We start from the raw sequence: 19227 nt of genomic DNA on the forward strand, positions 1-19227 counted from the left end.
GACTGGGATTACGCAACTTGTGACGGCCCGTCGCGCCTGCGACGGTCCGTCATGCAGGTTCGTCAGAGACTTGATTTCCTTAAGGAGTCTGTGATGGCCCGTCGTACCTACGACGGTCCGTCCTGCACTTCCGTCACGACGTTCAGAGAATCGTTCCCTGTATCAAATTCTCAAGAGTTGAAGTGTTTTGAAACGGTGGATCACGACGGTTCGTCGTGCCTGTGACGGTCCGTCACAGAGTTCAGAGAGTCGATTTCAGCACCCAAATTTCAGAATTTCTAAGTGTTTTGAGACGAGACACCCTCGACGGTCCGTCGTGCCCATGACGTTCCGTCGTCTCAGCCTGTTTTTCCAGAAATAAAATCTGCTGCTCAAAACGACTAAACAGGTCGTTACAAAATCGCTCCCTAAACAGCAATTTCCTTAATTTTTTATTTGAAATTAAAAAAAATAAAAAATTAGGAGAGCAAATCGCTGCAAGTGCAGCGATTTGTCTCCAATTTTTTTTATATTTTTTTAAATCAATTTTTTAGAAAATTTTTGATTGCTACTTATTTTAAAATAATCATTAAAAAATTATTTTTAAATAAGTAGTAGAAAAATTTAAAATTAAAATATCTTTAAAAAATTTAAATTTAATTTTAAAAATTGTAAAAAAAAATTAAAAAAATTGATTGGAAAAAATAAAAAAACAATTTGGAGACTAGCAGCGATTTGCTCCTATTTTTTTTTAAATTTCAAATAAAAAATTAAGAAAATCGCTGTTTAGGGAACGATTTATTAAAAAATCATTACAAAAAAATATTTTAGAAATCACTGCTAAGGCAGCAATTTTATTTTTCCCGGCGGGCGAAATCGCTGCCCTTCCAGTGATTTTGCCCTTTTGGTTAAAATAAATATTCATATACCATTTTGGAATTTTTGTTAACATTTTATACCCTTTAGGCTTGTATATAAGGTATACAAATACAAAGACAGGATAATGAAATATTTTTTGAACCAAAATAAAAAAAATACCTCTTATTTGTTTGACTTGATAATCTGAACTTAGTGTTAAGAGAGCTTATAAACAAAAAATATACTCTTTTAATATTTCAGTTTGTTAGTTAGTTAGTTAGGTAGTTAGTTAGTTAGTTAAATACAAGTTAGTTAAGTAAAGTAGTTTCTTTAACACATAAATGTAATTGTATATGTATATATAAGGATGAGGACTCATATGTAAACATACCACAGAAATATACAAAGCTTCTTCTTCATCATTCTCTCATGTCTTCTTCATCTTCTTAAAGCTCATTGATAGAGCTTTTCTTCTCATGGTATCAGAGCACAGGAGAATTTGAATCCCTCTGTTAAGCTCTTCATAATCTGAAGACAAGAGTTTAAAGAGTCTTGAATTGAAGATCAATTGTCTGTCTAAATCGAGAAATTGGGAGTTGTTAAACTCGATCAATCATGCCTTCAACTGGAAATGGAGCTTCAAGTGAATTTCAACAACAAACAGTTACAAACACAACCAAAATCGATCACAATCATCCTCTCTTTATACATCCTTCAGATACTCAAGGTTTTGTTCTAATTTCAATTCAATTAGTGGGTTCTGAAAACTATTCTTTGTGGAGCAAATCTTTAAAACTTGTGTTACTTGGAAAAAACAAGTTAGGATTTCTACTTGGAACATGTAAAAAGGAAATGTATTCTGAATGCTTACATGATGTATGGGATAGATGCAATGCAATTGTTCTTGGATGGATTATGAATACTGTGTCTAAAAGTTTGATTAGTACAATAATCTATGGATCTGATGCTCATTCAGTGTGGGAAGATCTACGTGAAAGATTTGATAAAGTAAATGCATCTAGAGCCTTTTATCTGCACAAGGAATTAGTCACTATGTCACAAGGAACTTCTTCTGTGTCAATCTATTTTTCAAGACTAAGAGAGTTGTGGGATAAGGCTGAAACTTTGATTCCTTGTCCTTCATGTGCCTGTCCTGAGTCTAAACAATACATAGAGCATTTACAATTTCAAAAGTTGCGGCAATTTCTTATGGGACTTAATGAATCTTATGCTCATGCAAGAAGCCAAGTTCTTATGCAGATTCCAGGTCCAAGTGTAAATCAGGCTTATGCTATGATTGTTAGTGTTGAGAGTCAAAGAATTCAAGGTACAGGAAATACATTTTCATCTGCAGAAGCTGTGTCTGAAATAGCATTGATGAGTAATAGAATGCCTCTTAGTTCTTCTAATTCAGGAAATGATGGATACTATAACAACAATACAACTTCCTCAGGAACAGGAAGAGGTATTTCTAACTTCCAAAATAATGTATATAGAAATAAGGGGTATGGAGATGCTAGAACAAGTTACACTGCAGGAACGTCTCAACTCTACTGTGAATTTTGTCATTATAAAGGTCATACAAAAGAAACCTGTTATAAGCTTCATGGTTATCCAAAGAAGAAAGGAGAAGTATCTTCTTATGCAAATAATGCTTCTACTGGCAATGAGTCTGGAATGATTGACTCAACTTCAGGTTCTAATGCTAGAACAAATGAGTCTTCTAATGATACTACTTTAGGACAAGGTGTATCAATGTTTACTCAAGAACAATATTATGAGATCTTGCAGATGCTGAGAAAAGGGAAGAGTAAAGAAGTGGATACAATGGCCAATGTAGCTACTGCAGGTGTATCTGGAACATCACGTAATTTTACAGCTCTAATGTCTGATATGTCACATATTAACTGGATTATAGATACTGGTGCCTCCAATCATATGGTTCACAACTTTGGTTTAATGAGTCAGTCAACAAATCTTGATGTTCAAGGTGGTATGAGAGTTAATTTACCTACTGGTGATCAGGTGTCTATTAGTCATATTGGTGAATCTGTGGTTCTTAAAGACAAAGTAGTAAAGAATGTGTTGTTTGTTCTAGAATTCAAGTATAATCTTCTATCAGTGTCACAACTAACAAAACAGTTGAAGTGTGCAGTAGTATTTTTTCCTGATTTTTGTATTTTTCAGGATCTCTTCAATGGGAGGGTCCTGGGGATTGGTAAAGAGAATCAAGGATTGTATATCCTCAATACTGCTATCACAACAAAGTCTTCAAATGATCAAGTATCTTCTGGAGAATGTGCAAAGGAAGCTGCATATAAAAGAATTAGGCCTATTAGTTTTAATTCTACTGCTGATTCTTTAAGTAGTCTATGGCATAAAAGACTTGGACATGCTCCTCTAAAAGTGTTAAGTAGAATAAAGAAATTGAACATTGTATCTGTACATGAGCATCATTGTTCTATATGTCCAATTGCCAAGCAATCAAGACTGCCTTTTCCTACTAGTCTTTCACATTCAGTTTCAGTTTTTGACATTATACATGGTAATGTATGGGGACCTTACAGAGTGCCTAATCATGATGGTAAAAGATATTTTTTTAACACTTGTGAATGATATGTCCAGGTATACTTGGATTTTTTTATTACACACTAAGTCTGATGCTGTGGTAGTGTTAAAAGACTTTGTAAATCTGGTAAGAAATCAGTTTGGTGTAGGCATTAAGTGTCTAAGAACAGACAATGGAACAGAGTTTGTTAATAATCAAATGGATGATTTATTCAAGGCTAATGGCATTATACATCAGAGTTCATGTGTGTATACTCCTCAACAGAATGGAGTAGTTGAGAGAAAACATAGGTCTATTCTTAACATGGCAAGAGCACTAAGGTTTCTGGCTGGTGTACCTTTACAGTTTTGGGGATTTTGTGTTACTACTGCTGTATACATACTAAATAGATTACCTACTGTGTTGTTACAAGGACAGAGTGCTTTTGAAAAATTATTTGGACAAGCTCCTAGTCTTCAGCATCTTAGAGTATTTGGGAGTCTATGCTATGCTACAGATCCTAAGATTCTAGACAAGTTTGCACCTAGACCTGTTCCAGTTGTGCATATGGGGTACTCATTGAATAAGAAAGGTTATATCTTGTATAATTTGACTTGCAAATACTTCTTTATAAGCAGAGACACTGTGTTTAAAGAAGACATATTTCCTTTCAAGAATCTTAAATCCTTTCCAGATCATTTGTTTCCTGTTCTGGATCTTCATGATAGTTCATATACTGAGTTAGCTTCTGATAATACCTCTATTCAAGGTTCTAATCCTACAACTTCTATACAACCTCAGACTTCCTTTAATACTACAGCACCATTAGTTCCTCTAAGAAGATCTTCTAGACAATCTAAGCCACCTATTTGGTTGGACTCATATGTGACTCAAAGTGCACAAAATGCATGTTTATATCCTATGTCACAATATGTTACTTATTCCAAACTAGCTCCTACATATAGAGCATCACTTGTTGCATATTCTACTATCTCTGAACCTCATACATATAAAGAGGCATGTCAAGATACTCATTGGGTGAATGCTATGAGAGATGAGATTAATGCTCTAGAAGACAATAATACTTGGTCTATTGTTCCTCTACCTCCAACAAAAGTTCCTATTGGCTGTAAGTGGGTGTTTAAGGTTAAGTATAAAGCATCTGGAGAAGTTGAGAGATATAAAGCCAGGTTAGTGGCAAAAGGATACAATCAAAAGGAAGGCTTAGACTATACTGAGACATTCTCACCAGTAGCAAAAATGGTTACAGTAAGATCAGTAGTGGCTTTAGCTGCTTCATATGGCTGGTTTATATTTCAAATGGATGTACACAATGCCTTTCTTCAAGGAGATCTTCCTGAAGAAGTGTATATGCAGATTCCTGAAGGTTTTGCAAACCAGGGGGAGAAAAGCATGGTTTGCAAGCTTCATAAGTCCTTGTATGGACTGAAGCAGGCACCAAGGCAGTGAAACTTAAAGCTAACAGAGGCTTTAGTTGATATGGGATTTTCACAGTCACATTATGATTATTCACTCTTTACTAAGAACATAGGTAAAGAACTTCTAGTCATCTTGGTATATGTTGATGATCTCCTGGTTACTGGAGCAGTTTACATCATATACAACAAATAAGAGAGGAATTACAACAAAGGTTCAAAATGAAAGATCTTGGTGAGCTTAAATATTTTCTTGGAATTGAATTCTGCAGGTCTAAAGAAGGTATACTAATGAATCAAAGGAAGTATGCTTTAGGACTTGTGTCTGAGTTGGGATTAGCAGGTTGTAAGCCTTCTTCTACACCCTTGGAGTTCAATCACAAGCTAACTTCCACTGTGTTTGATGAATTCATTGGAAAAAATGCTAATGTAGAAGACTTACTTCTTGATGACTTTGGAAAATATCAAAGGCTGATAGGGAAGTTATTATACTTAACTATGACTAGGCCTGATATAGTCTTTATAGTACAGGTACTCAGCCAATATATGCACTCACCAAAATCATCTCATATGGAAGCAGCACTCAGAGTAGTTAGATATATAAAAGGAACTGCAGGTCTTGGATTGTTTATGCCAAGTAACAAAAACAATGAAATGGTAGCCTATTGTGACTCAGACTGGGGGGCTTGTGTAGAAACAAGAAGATCAGTTACTGGCTATATGATTAAACTAGGAGGAGCACTGGTATCTTGGAAGTCAAATAAATAAAGCACAGTATCTAGGAGCTCTGCAGAAGCAGAATTCAGGAGTATGGCCACTACAGTTGCTGAAATAGTGTGGTTGAAAGGCTTATTCAGAGAGTTAGAAATGAACATAAAGTTGCCAGTAAAGGTATTTTGTGATAACAAAGTTGCTATCCAAATAGCAGCACATCCAATTTTTCGTGAAAGAACTAAACATTTTGACATAGATTGTCATTTTGTAAGAGAGAAGATACTTGAAGGGCTTATTCAGACACAACACTTAGGAACAAGAGAACAACAAGCTGATATACTTACCAAAGGGCTGTGCAAACCTCAACATGAAGAACTGATTAACAAGCTAGGAATGAAAAATGTATTTTTCAATTCTTAGCTTGAGGGGGAGTATTAAGAGAGCTTATAAACAAAACATATACTCTTTTAATATTTCAATTTGTTAGTTAGTTAGTTAGGTAGTTAGTTAGTTAGTTAAATACAAGTTAGTTAAGTAAAGTAGTTTCTTTAATACATAAATGTAATTGTATATATATATAAGGATAAGGACTCATATGTAAACATAACACAGAAATATACAAAGCTTCTTCTTCATCATTCTCTCGTGTCTTCTTCATCTTCTTAAAGCTCATTGATAGAGCTTTTCTTCTCACTTAGCAGCAAATCCAGAAAAGACATGTCTATAGCTATATACCATTTGTCTTTTGGCTTCTTTTTTACTACATGAGAAGAATGCAATTAGTATATATTTACTTCATTATATATTTAATTATGAATATATTGCCACCCAACCTATTTAATTAATTTTTTAGTAAAATGTGTTTGACATGAAATTTTTATTTAAAATTAAAGTTGTAAAAAATAGAAAAATCTCCATATAATTCACAATTTTCTTGTAGTGAGTGATTCATTTTCTGTGATGTTCAGTTGAAACAAAAATATAAATAAATAATCACATTAGACTTAATTAATGACTAATAATTAATAAAATTGTTATTATTATTATTCTATTTCTTACTATTTTTCCTTTTAAATAGAAAAAATTCATGTTAATAGATTCGAATGAAAAATTAAACTAAATAGGTTGAGTGATTTTCTAAGCAAAATACTCATATTTGTGTGACTTTGAAGTTATAAATAGAAGTTGAGTGAATTTCTGTAAGAAATATGAATAGTTGAGTGACATTCTGAGAGAATAACTTATACTAGTTGAGTGACTTTGGGTTTATACTTTCTGAGAATAAAACTCATAGTTGATTGACTTTGAGGATATAAAATAAAGATAAGTGATTTTTGAGAAAAGAACTCATAGTTGAGTGACCTTCAGAAGATCTTTTTTTATTGAGTGATAAGATTATGGGTATCAATGTGAATATGAGCATGTTTTTGATAGATTATGAGCGTTCAATGGTCATTCAAAGAGGGAACACTACATTAAAAATGAGTTTTAGTAGCAATTAATTAACAATTATCGTTAAATATATATTTTTAGCGATAATTAACATTCTTTATATATGTCATTAAAGATTTAGCGACATTAACTTTTTATTAATATATCTATTTATTGTTACTAAAAATTACCTTTTCTTATTGTTACGGCTTGAGGTTTGACTTCGAGTTACACTATGAGTTACTTTTTCTCTGACTTAGCTTGGGTGGGAACTTATGATGAATGTTATTGATTGGGTAAAATATATTGGGTTAAAGAATTATTACGATAATATCAAGATTGTCACATCCAAAATAGAGTATTTTTTCAATAAATGGCCTGAGACTTGTGATTTTGTGAAAATAACTTTATGCATTGTAGAGAGAAAATTATAGTCATAATAATTTTTTTTATTATTAATTGATATTCAGAACAACATAATATACATACCTTCCAATAATTTGGCCTAAAATGTCATGATGTGAATCTGTGATAAGTTCATGATTATCGTGCGGCTTGTGTCCCAAGTAGACGATGTAAAGCTGTAGATCCAAAGAGTATACAATCAAGAATAAAAATTCAATAATTAATTATTAGAGAGAAATATTGAAAACATTCTTGAATTTAACGTAAATTATTAGGTTTAGCTTTGAATTAGTGATAGCTTTAAAAACACCTCTCCACTTGTAACTTAACTAAAATACACCCTCAATATGTCACGTGGTATAACAAATGATCTTAAACTCTTGTAGGAACATGAACTTCTTAATAAAAATCGAGATAAGTGTTGAAAATGGGTGTATTTAAGTTAATTTAGTCAAATAAATGGTTAGTTTTAAGCTATGAATAGTTCAAATATAAATCTAATAATGTATTTCACAATCCTTATTATTTTAGAAAAAGTAAGAAGAATAAGTTCTTTTTTCAATTTTATCCTTGCACTAAATAAATATTGAGAGAGATTAATTTGGGATAAGTAAGCATTAGTTATAAACTAAAATTAAAGGATTAATAAGAATAATTTTGATAAATTATTCTATTTAATCAATATTTTTAAATAGTGTTTAAACAACACGTAAAAGGGATAAAAAGGAGTACAAGTTTCATAGATCATTTTAAAAAAAAAATTATATACAAATTCAATAATAATTGAATTATACCTTGGCATCTTCTACATTTGCTTTTGTTGTTATTTCACATAAACAAGTGAAGATTAACAAGAAAAATACAAGAGAAGAAGTTGGATTATTCATTTTTTTACTCCTTAAAAAAATGATTGTGTTTTAAATATTTGCGATCGCGAATGTATACTATATATTTTTAAATGAGTAATAAAACATGTGTTCCTCTTAGGAATATAACCCATGATGAATTAAAAATTTTTTGTTAAGAGTACCCAAAATTTAATATATATGTATGAATTATTTTTTTTACTAATATATTTAATTATTTATATGTGTCGTAATATAATTTTTCAATTAAGGGTGTTTGATTGGCTATATGAGATTATATGTGGCTATGCCACCGAATATAACAATTTTTTAGTTACTTTTTTGCTGCATAAACTTTTCTAGAAGCCAAATACGATTCCTCTTAACATGGAATTAACTTTTTACAATTAGAGAATGAAACTTCAATGGTTTATTTATTATATTGTGCCGTTTAATTCCTTTTACTTTCAATAAATTTGTATTTATCGGTATATATCGTGATGGATATGGAATAATATTTGACTTTGAAGTTGCATCATAAAGGTATGAACTACTGGGACTTTTCTGTTAAAAAAGGTGCATGTTAAATGTAGTCAAGTTAAGAAGATAATAGTTAATGTGATTTTAAATGTTTTATTAATTATTGTGATTTATAATATTTTTATATTATTTTAAAATTATCAATGTCACCTCTTCTGTTCAAATTTATGTGACATTGATAAAATTTTAAAAGCTCATCGAATTTTTTATGTTTTTTGAAATTTGAATATTTTAAGTTGATAATTATCGTGATGTCTAAGAAAAATTAACGTAATTTTAAATATCCAAAAGACTTTTACTTTTATTCTATTTAAGTAATTTTTAAATATCCAAAAGAATTTTTAAGTTGTTATTTTTACTTTATTTAAACTTGAAGGAATATCATTTTTTAAAACTTTTTTCAAAGGAAAATAAAATCAAAATCACTTCATTTGAAAGAGAGTCTTGTATAATTTTCAGATTACTTTGGTTAATAAATGGTCGGAAGGTCCCCCATAGTGTCACTAGAATAAATATGCATATTAATTAATAAATAGTATTAAATTTTTTAATAATATTAACTAATTGTTATTGAATCTAATAACGCTATAAACTTTATCGATATTTAAAAAAAATTAAAAAAATATATTTAACTATAGTGAAACGATTACCGTTAATTAATTGTGTCATTTTTGACTAGTGCATACTGATTTCCTTCAAAGGTATAATTCAATGTGATTATATTTTCTAAGTACTCCTGAGGTTTATCAATATTCAAATTGAATCGGGGGAATAAATTAAAGCTTATGAGTATTTTTGGATGCGTAAGCTAAGTTATGACAACCGTGAAATAATTTACTATACCACATTTAATTACTTTTTTCTAAAATATGGAATGGAATGAGATGCCTTTCTTATCTAATAATTAGAATCCTCTAGTCTTGAACATCTGCCCAAAATTATGTAACCCTATAAATATACCTTAGTCAAGATCACATTATCACCAAACAACAACTTGACATATTTGGCTAAGTGCAATTGTGTAGCATCTAACATCAATAATATTCAAAATGGTTCTCCAAAATCAACTTGGCTTAAACAAGCATCAATCATACTCTCATGAGCAAACTATTATGATAGTAGTCATGGCCAAATGATGAGGCCTATAGGTTATTGTTCAACTATGCCATTTTCTCACAACAATCACATGATGATAGATCATGGTAGCCACACCCAACATCATGATGCACATTATGTCCATGGCCATGGACATGACAACTATGGTAGTCATGGCCATCATGGGAGTCATGGGCATATGCCACATGAATCAACCAACTTTTCAAGTAGTGCCACCATGGTCCATAATGAAGGTGGCTATGGTAACGAGATGCAACAATCATCCCACGCCCATATGTCGTCCATGGCCATGGGACATCATGGTTATGCAGTGGCATAGCCACATACATAGTGGGGTGTCTAATTGGAACCATATATATAAATAAAATGATATATAAAATGATAAAATAACATATTTTGGATATCCTTAACATAACAAATTGCTATTTATGGACACCCTTTATTAAAGGCTTAAGTCATCTGCAGTCCCTTAAAGTTGTCCACATAATTCACTTAAACACCTGAACTAGGACTTATACCTATTGAACACCTAAATTATCAAGAAATGTGCCTATTAAACACAAAACGCTGATGTGGCAAAATAAGTGTATCTCACTGCTGCTGAGCGCGTGAATACATTTTTTTAATTTTTTTTTTAAATATTTATACCTACTTTGTTGACACTTGGCATGCATTGACTAAATATATATAAAAAATTAATTTTATTAACATAAATCTTTTAAATCATAAAAAAAAAAACCACCCCCACACTCATCTTCCTTCAACCCACCATTTAAACTACCATCCATTCAATTCCCAAAAATCCCTTATTTTTCCATCCAAAAACAACATGAAGAAATCACTTCTCTTAGCAGCCTCTGTTTCTGCTGCCGCCACCGCCACCGTCTCTTCTGTATCCGAAGTTCGAATTTCTCTTCACAAGGACGATAATTTGAAGAAAAATGATGAAGATTGTTCAAAATCGGTGAAAGCATCAACCCACCATTTAAAAAACTTCAAATTTCTCTGTCTTTTGTTATGATTCATTTTTTTTCATTTTCTGTAAATAAAGTACCTGTTGAATTTTCAAGAAGAAGAAAAAATGGAACATTTGGAGTTAAAAAATTGACCAATATCTGTACATTTTTATTTTCAATAACTCCAATTGAGCAACTATCACCATTCATAAACTTATTAGAAATGCTATAAAATATTTGATATAATTTTAATTTCTCTTTGTTGTCGATTTCAAAATAATTTATCAAGGTCGATTATATTTACAAAATCGGGATAGTCGTCGGAGAAATAGCATATAACGAAGAAAATGAAAGAGGACAACATTTGGTGGATGAATTCGGAATGAGATGGGGTTAGGCATTTTTTTTGTTATGCAGAGAAATGCTGATTGTGGAACAACAGAGAAGAAGAAGAGAAGAAGATGAAGAAAAAAGGGCAGTAAGTTAGATGGGGTGGGGGTTAGGTGGGGGTGAGGGTGGGGAGAAAGATTTTTTTTTTTTATCAATTTAATTTTTTATATATTATTAAAGGAAGTAAAATATTCTTTATTTTTTAAAATTAAAATTATGGGTCCATATGTCACGTGTCGTAGTTCTATTCGTAATTTTTGTCAAAATAAGGAGTGTGCATTACACGCACAATATTTGTAAAGGTAATTATTATTTTATGTTTAATAGATAAATATTTATTAATATTAAAGTGTCTAATCGGTAAGAGTCTCAGTTGAGGTGTCTAAATGAATTATGCGGACAACTTTAAAAGGCTATCGATGACTTAAGCCCTTTATTAAATTCCTGGTTCCACCACTACGATCACGATCACGGTCATGGTCATGGGGGCAGCCATCATAGTAATTATAGTCAGTGCCAGAAGTTCAATTGGGCTCTCAAGAGTATATATATGTGTTGTGATTAAATCAAGAAATTTTTTTGATAAATGATCTTATAGAATGCGTGTTTCAGTAGTGGCTTTTTGGCTTTATATGTATAAAGCACAAAGGATCTCCTACCTAAATAAGCAATGTGTATTCTCTCCGTTTCTATTTACATGTCGTCCTTACTAAAAATAAAGGTTCTTTAATATTTTACTTGTCAAATAATAGTTGTTCACTATTAATTTGGCACACCCCTTAAGAAACTATAAATAGAATGGTAATTTTACTATATCACCCTTTGAATATAATAAATCTAATATCTTGAAAAATGTAGTAAGAAAATGACTATAATTAATGATAAGGGTAAATTAGGAACTATGTAAAATTATCCATGAATTTCATGAAGTGGACAAGTATTATTTGACATATATTTTTATATAGTGGACAAGTATTGTTGGACGGAGGGCATATTTGTCATTTCACAAAATCAATGCATAAATGACACTAGTCTTCTTATTTTACCCCTTAAGAGTTATTAGCCTTGAAAGTATACATCTGACCAACATAAAGAAATTAAGTAAGTAATTTATGTTCATTGATCAAATTAAATTAATTCATATCCATTTATCAAAAACTTGAATTTAAGAGAATACTAATTAATAAGGCTACAATAATAAACTTATATATATATTTTCTTAATAAGTGCGACATCTAAAATAATAACAACTAAATAGAAGCGGAGGGAATACTGAACAATCTTCTTATAAGTCTTATATGGTTATGGTTAAGACAACTAGTATAAGGCTTTATCTCAAAACCTAATCTCTGTTCCATCCCTATAATATTTGTACTGGTCTACAAACTTAAATTAACTACCCAAATTTCTCTAAGTCATGATCGATGATACTTAAATTATAACTTAACTCGACAGGCTAACTAATTTCATTTTAATATTCCAATTCCATTAATTAGCTACATAAAGTAAGCGTATGATCAATAATTATAATTCACAGAAAGCGTCTCAATAGTCATAAATAGAAGGGAAATTATGTAAAGTGGTCTCTTGGCCATTTACTTTACCGAAAGACTTAAACATCGAGACGATTTCATATCTAAATTTTAGGACTGGTTAGAGTGATTCTGAGTTGATCGAAATTGAATTCGTTAATATATATTTTATGTATAGTTAAAGTATATTTCATGTATGGTTAAGCTATATACAACTTTTAAAGTGTATCATAATGTATAATTAGTGTATAACTAATGTATAGTAAGTTATATCGCAAGTCCGTGTATATATATTTTTTATGACTTTTGGCAAACTTTATTTGGTGTATATTTTTATGAATTTTTAAATTTTTTAATGTAATAAAAATATGACTATTAGTTATTCCACCTTCTATACTGCATAAATATTACACATTTAATTTTATGATAACTTATACATATAATAGTTATGCTGAGTTCGAAATTAACAACCAAACGTTGTGTTAATTTTATACTTTAAAAACTTATTTCCTAATCTACCAAACATCATATGAATCAATAAATACGTGATTTGTTAGCCAGCTACAAAACGATCCTTTTAAGCAGAGGCGGACCCACCCCTATATGTCGAGGTGTAGGTGCATCCGTTAACTTCGGAATTACTCTTGTGTATATATGTATGTATGTCTTAAGAAACTAATAGAAAATAATATCAATTAACATTGCAGCCCGAGGAGCACATAGGAGTGTCATTGTGTTGTTGGTACAAGCAAGATTAACCACCCGCGAGACCTAGATTAGAATCTAGCTATAGACGCCATTATTTCAATTTTTTAATATTGGTGCACTCAAAGTCTTTAAATTCTGTGCTCACCCTACTTTTTTTTAAGGTTAAGGGTAGTGATTTGCTTCCTTTGGCTGGTAACAACACAAATGCACCACTCAAAGTATATATAAATATATTCCTATACATGTTATGATAAGTTCGTATATATAGCATAATGGATTCCATGCATCTACAAGTTGATATTGGCGAATAAAACTCAGTGCTAATATTTTAAATGCATAAAAAAAAAAAGAGGTACAATTGACCTTAAAATGTGCTCCATTTATAGCAAAAATGAGAATGAGATGCATTTCTTATCTTATTAGAATCATCTATTTATTTATTTTTACTCTATCCTTCATTCCTAAAACCCTATAAATTTACATCATTCAACATTACATTCTCACCAAGCAAAAACCAAACATCTTTAGTTAATTGTTGTGTAGCTACTACAAACATCATCAATATTCAATAATGGTTCTCCAAAATCAACTTGGTCATCATCAATCATTCTCTCATGAACACAACCACTATTCCGCGGAGAGCAACCATGGACAAATGATGAGGCCTTTCGCCATGCCATTTTCTCAGTCTTCTCACAATAATCACATGATGGTCAGCCAACACAGTGGCGGATATTATGGAAGCCATGGCCATGGCCATAGCAACTATGGAAGTCATGGCCATATGCCACATGAATCAACCAACTTCTCAAGTAGCACAAGCATGGTTCATAGTGATGGTGGTTATGGTAGTGGAATGAACCAATCATCCCACGCCCATATGTCGTCCATGGCCATGGGACATCATGGAAATCATGGTCATGGTCATGGACATGGACTAGGTTTTGGTGGAAGCCACCAAAATAGCTACAGTCAGAGCCAGAAGGTCAACTGGGCTCTCAAGAATTTGGATGACTAAATTTTACACACACATATATATAATATATGTGTGGTGAAAGTAATATTATGTGTGTTTGTGGTAGTTACTTTGGCTATATGTAGTACAAAGGTTTGCTACCTAAATAAGTAAACAATCTACTGCTATCTTAATTTAAATTATCTATGTATCTGCTTTATCATTGACAAATGATGAATAATTAAAAGTATGTTTATGGTTGCAATGGTTTGCATGAAATTACTATTAAAAGTATGTTTTTGATTGAAATGATTTGCATGAAATTACTTCAGATGCTCAATTCAAATAAGCTATAGTTAAAGTATCTACATTGAACGGATTAGTGTATTCATGAACTCATAAATCTATGCTCTCTCTATATTGTTCTCCATTATCTCTAAAAATTGCTAGCAAACACCTCTATTAATTTGTAATAGTGCAAAACTTATTTTAGCTATTTAGACTGAGAATCATACTTAATGAGTTAAATGAATATCAAATACCAAACAAATTTGGTTTCTACTCCAAATTTAAATTTCCTTTCAACATAAATAAAATTTACTGACAAATTTACGTTCGTAAAGATATAGAAAGCATAGAAAGAACCGTTATGCCATCGGTTGATCAAGAGTTTTTATTAGGGTTTAAAAAAACTAAATACTCTAAACTATTACAAATAATAACTAAATACTCTTGTTATAAATAAATTTTGAGTGGACTTTTAAGATTGAGACACATGTTCCTCCTTTAGTCCAAAAGAGTATATACACCCCAAGACTTAAATGGTATGGACATTAGTGTCCTAAAAATATATCAAAGGATATTTAATTACAATTTATGATATTTCAGAAATATATTTATTTATTTTTTGATTAGAGCTTAATTAAGTCAAACATATACTAGACTTTGATATGTGAATAAGATTATATGTCGATTATGGGAATGGTGATTAATAATAACATGATCTGACCAAATTATGAGATCATAGTAATGGAGAGGTACTAATCATCATGCTCAAAGCCAAGTATCTACTTACCAAAAATAAAATCAATTTAAGCCGTAAATCAAATTTCATTAAGAATTAAGGTTTAGCTATAATAATTTTACATCATTAAATAAATATTTTCGAGATACAATATTTCAGAATTTTGTACTTTACTAACAAGAATAGAAATAGGGAGAGTAAATTTATCAATTAATTGGACGACTTTATTAGTAGAATAAAAAAAGAAAATCCATTGAATAAAAAATATTAGAATAAAACTAGGGTGAATTCTAACATACAACATATCCTTTATATTCTCTTCACATATATATGACTTGCAAATACAACTTGAAATTACATACACTAGATTCTAATGAGATAAGTCAAGAAGTAGGAGTAGGTTAGATGTTAGTTAGACTATTTCAAGAAAACAGTTAGAAAAGTAGTTAGTTACAGTGAGTATATAAATACATAGCTTAGTTGATTGTACAAGACATATTATTGAATACAAAGACTTTTCTTCGTCTCTTTCAATTCTATTGCTCTCTTGAATTCATGATAAATCTCGTTTCAGCTTGTTGGAATCGAGAACTATGCATTGTGAAGTAGGTCAGTGAAGGTGGCATTAGTTGGAAGAAATACAATTGGACTGGTAGATGATTCTTGCAAACAAGAAGATGTAAGTGAAGAAAAGGTCAATGGGAGAGAGTGAATGCTATTGTTTTGTCTTGGCTTCTAAATTCTGTGTCAAAGAGCTTGTTAAGAGGGGTATCATTTGCATCATTAGCTCGAGCTATGCGGAATGACTTAAAGGAAAGGTTTGATCAACTTGATAGATCAAGATTTTTCAGTTTACATAAAGAAATCACAACCCTGCAACAAGGAACATATTCTGTATCAGTATACTTCACTAAGCTCAAAACCTTATGGGATGAATTTGAGACCTTAGTTCCATCCCCTGGGTGTAATTGTGAACAATCAAAAGGTTTTGTAAATTATCAAAAATTGTATCAGTTCTTGCTGGGGTTGAATGAATCATTTAGTCAGGATAGAAGTCAGATCTTATTAATGGTTTCTATTCCTACTATTAATCAGGCATATGCCATGATGGTAAATGATGAATGTCAAAAGGTGTCTTCTAGTAGGTCTAGTATAGGTCTCAATTCCATGGGAACACTGGAATGGATCCTCTGGCAATGTACTCAAGAACTAGTGGAGGAACTAGCTCTCAAGGAGTTAACAAGTTCAAAAGAAATTTTCCAGTGGTGTGTGATTTTTGTAGGTGCAAGGGACACACTAAGGATCAATCTTACAAGATAATTGGATATCCAACTAATTTCAAGTCCAAAAGAAAAGTGAATACAAACACATGATCTGGAGCTTACATGGTTGGAAGTGATGTTAATAGCACAAGAAAGGATGATTATGAGGATGTGTTTGGCAGGTTGTCTTTCAGCTATGGAGGTAACACTAATGTACCTGGGAATAAGAATATGAGCAATGTAGAGAGTTGCTCGACTCAGTTATAAAGGTGTAATTTCACCAAGGATCAATATAATAAAATTCTCCAAATACTAAAGCAGAATCAGGAAGTTTGACAAAAAGCAGAAGATATAAGTCTTGCACAGGAAACTCAGGCTAACACTGCAGGTAAAGTCTTGTTTGTTTCAGAAAATAGTCAGGTGTGGATTGTAGATACTGTGGCATCAAATCATATGGTGGCAAACATGGACATGCTTTCTAGTGAGTCTGTACTAAAGGTTAAAGAGTCAAAACCTGTATATTTGCCAATTGGAGAAGTTTCATGTTACTCATACAGGAATGAGTAACATATCTTCAAGAAGTGTGATTACTAAAGTTTATCATATTCCTGAGTTCAAGTACAATTTGTTGTCAGTAAGTAAGGTGACAAAGGAGTTAAATTGCTCAGTCACTTTTTTCCCTCATTTTTGTGTATTTCAGGAGCTTTACACTGGCAAGGTGAGGGAAATTGATAAAGAGGATAATGATTTGTACCTACTGCTAAGGAATGTGTCAAATGATCAGCAAAAACAACATGGATTTGTTGTACCAGGGAAAAAACTAGAGATACAACAAATATCAGAAAAGGAACTGGATGTATGGAACAAGAGGCTAGGACATGGATCTTCACAAATGCTGAGTAAAGTGTTTCCTGTTAGGTCAGATATAGTGGATAAATTGATAAACAAGTGTACTATATGTCCTAGTGCAAAATAAACCAGAAATATGTTTCCTATTAGTAGTATAAAGAGTAGTCAAATTTTTGATTTAATTCATTTAGATGTATTAGGTCTATACAAACAATCTACATTTGATGGAAATAGATTCTTTTTTACAGTGGTTGATGATTTCTCAAGAATGAGTTGGATATTTCTATTACAAAATAAAACAAATGTATATGTAGCTTTAGGTTATTTTCTTGAGTTTGTTGAGATTCAGTTTGACAAAATGATAAGGAAGGTAAGGTCCGATAATGGAACTGAATTTGTGAATTCAGTATTTTGATGATTTGTTTAAAGAAAGAAGTATAGTGCATCAGAGGACATATCCTTATACTCCTCAGCAAAATGGAGTAGCTGAGAGGAAGCATAGATATATCTTGGAGGTGACTAGGGGTCTAAGGTTTCAGGGTCATATTCCTTTAAGGTTCTAGGTTCAGTGTGTGCTTGCAGCTGTTTATTTGATAAATAGAATGCCTACCAGGATTCTAGGAGGGAAATCTCCATTTGAAAAAGTCTTTGGAGTTAAGCCAATGATATCTCATCTTAGATTGTTAGGTTGTTTATGATATGCTAAAGTGCTAACTGAGAATGATAAACTAGCACCTAGGACGAAGGTTGCAATACATATGGGGTACTCAGAAACTCAGAAAGGGTATGTTTTACTAGATTTGGCTTTCAATAGTTTGTTTGTGAGTATAGATGTCTCATTTAGAGAGGAAATATTTCCTTTCTTAACTGAGTTAGATAAAAGTGAAAAAGGTCCTTTTGTAAGTCATTTGGATAATGATATTCTGACTATAAATTAGGAAGAAGGTTATAGAAATATACAAGAAACTCAGTCTGATACAAAAATAAATAGAAACTTGACTGAGAATGTTGAATAAGATATAGTGGAAGAGGAGACAGTTCAAGAACAAAATGTTGTGTGCCTAGTGGTTCTCATACAATGGAGAATAGAAGGACTACAAGAGGGAGTCATCCTCCAGTTTGGATGAAAGATTTTGTGTCACTAAATATGAGCAAAGAGGTCAAGTATCCTATAGAATGGTGTGTTTCATATAGTCACTTATCTAAATCTTATCAAGAATTTGTTGTTGTAACTTTTATACTAACTGAACCTGCTTTCTTTGCTGAGGCTAGTAAAGATCCTAAATGGATAGAGGCAATGCAAGCTGAAACTAAAACATTACAAGATATTAACACTTGGAGGTTAGTTAAGTTGCTTACAGGGAAGACTACTATTGGGTGCAGGTGGATATATAAGATCAAATACAAGTCAATTGAAGAAGTAGAAATGTATAAAGTAAGGTTGATAGCCAAAGGCTCTAGCCAAAAGGAGGGCATAGACTATAAAGAAGACCTTTTCTTCTGTAGTTAAAATGATCATGTTAGAGCAATCCTAGCATTAATTGTGTCCAAAGGTTGACATATATATCAAATGGATGTTTATAATGTATTTTTGAATGATGAGTTAGAAGATGCGATATATATGTCTATGCCTCAGGGGTTTTCTGTAGGGGGAGAATATGAACAAGGTGGGTAGACTG

The 19227-nt window shown here is 31.7% G+C and overlaps 1 pseudogene; it reads left to right on the forward strand.

Annotated features, from left to right (window-relative positions):
* Positions 1 to 9745: 9745 nt before the first annotated feature.
* LOC112941477 (uncharacterized) lies at positions 9746 to 12126 on the forward strand (annotated as a pseudogene).
* Positions 12127 to 19227: the final 7101 nt, after the last annotated feature.

This window comes from Solanum lycopersicum, chromosome 5, assembly GCF_036512215.1.
Source record: "Solanum lycopersicum chromosome 5, SLM_r2.1".
Classification (NCBI taxonomy): Eukaryota; Viridiplantae; Streptophyta; class Magnoliopsida; order Solanales; family Solanaceae; genus Solanum; species Solanum lycopersicum.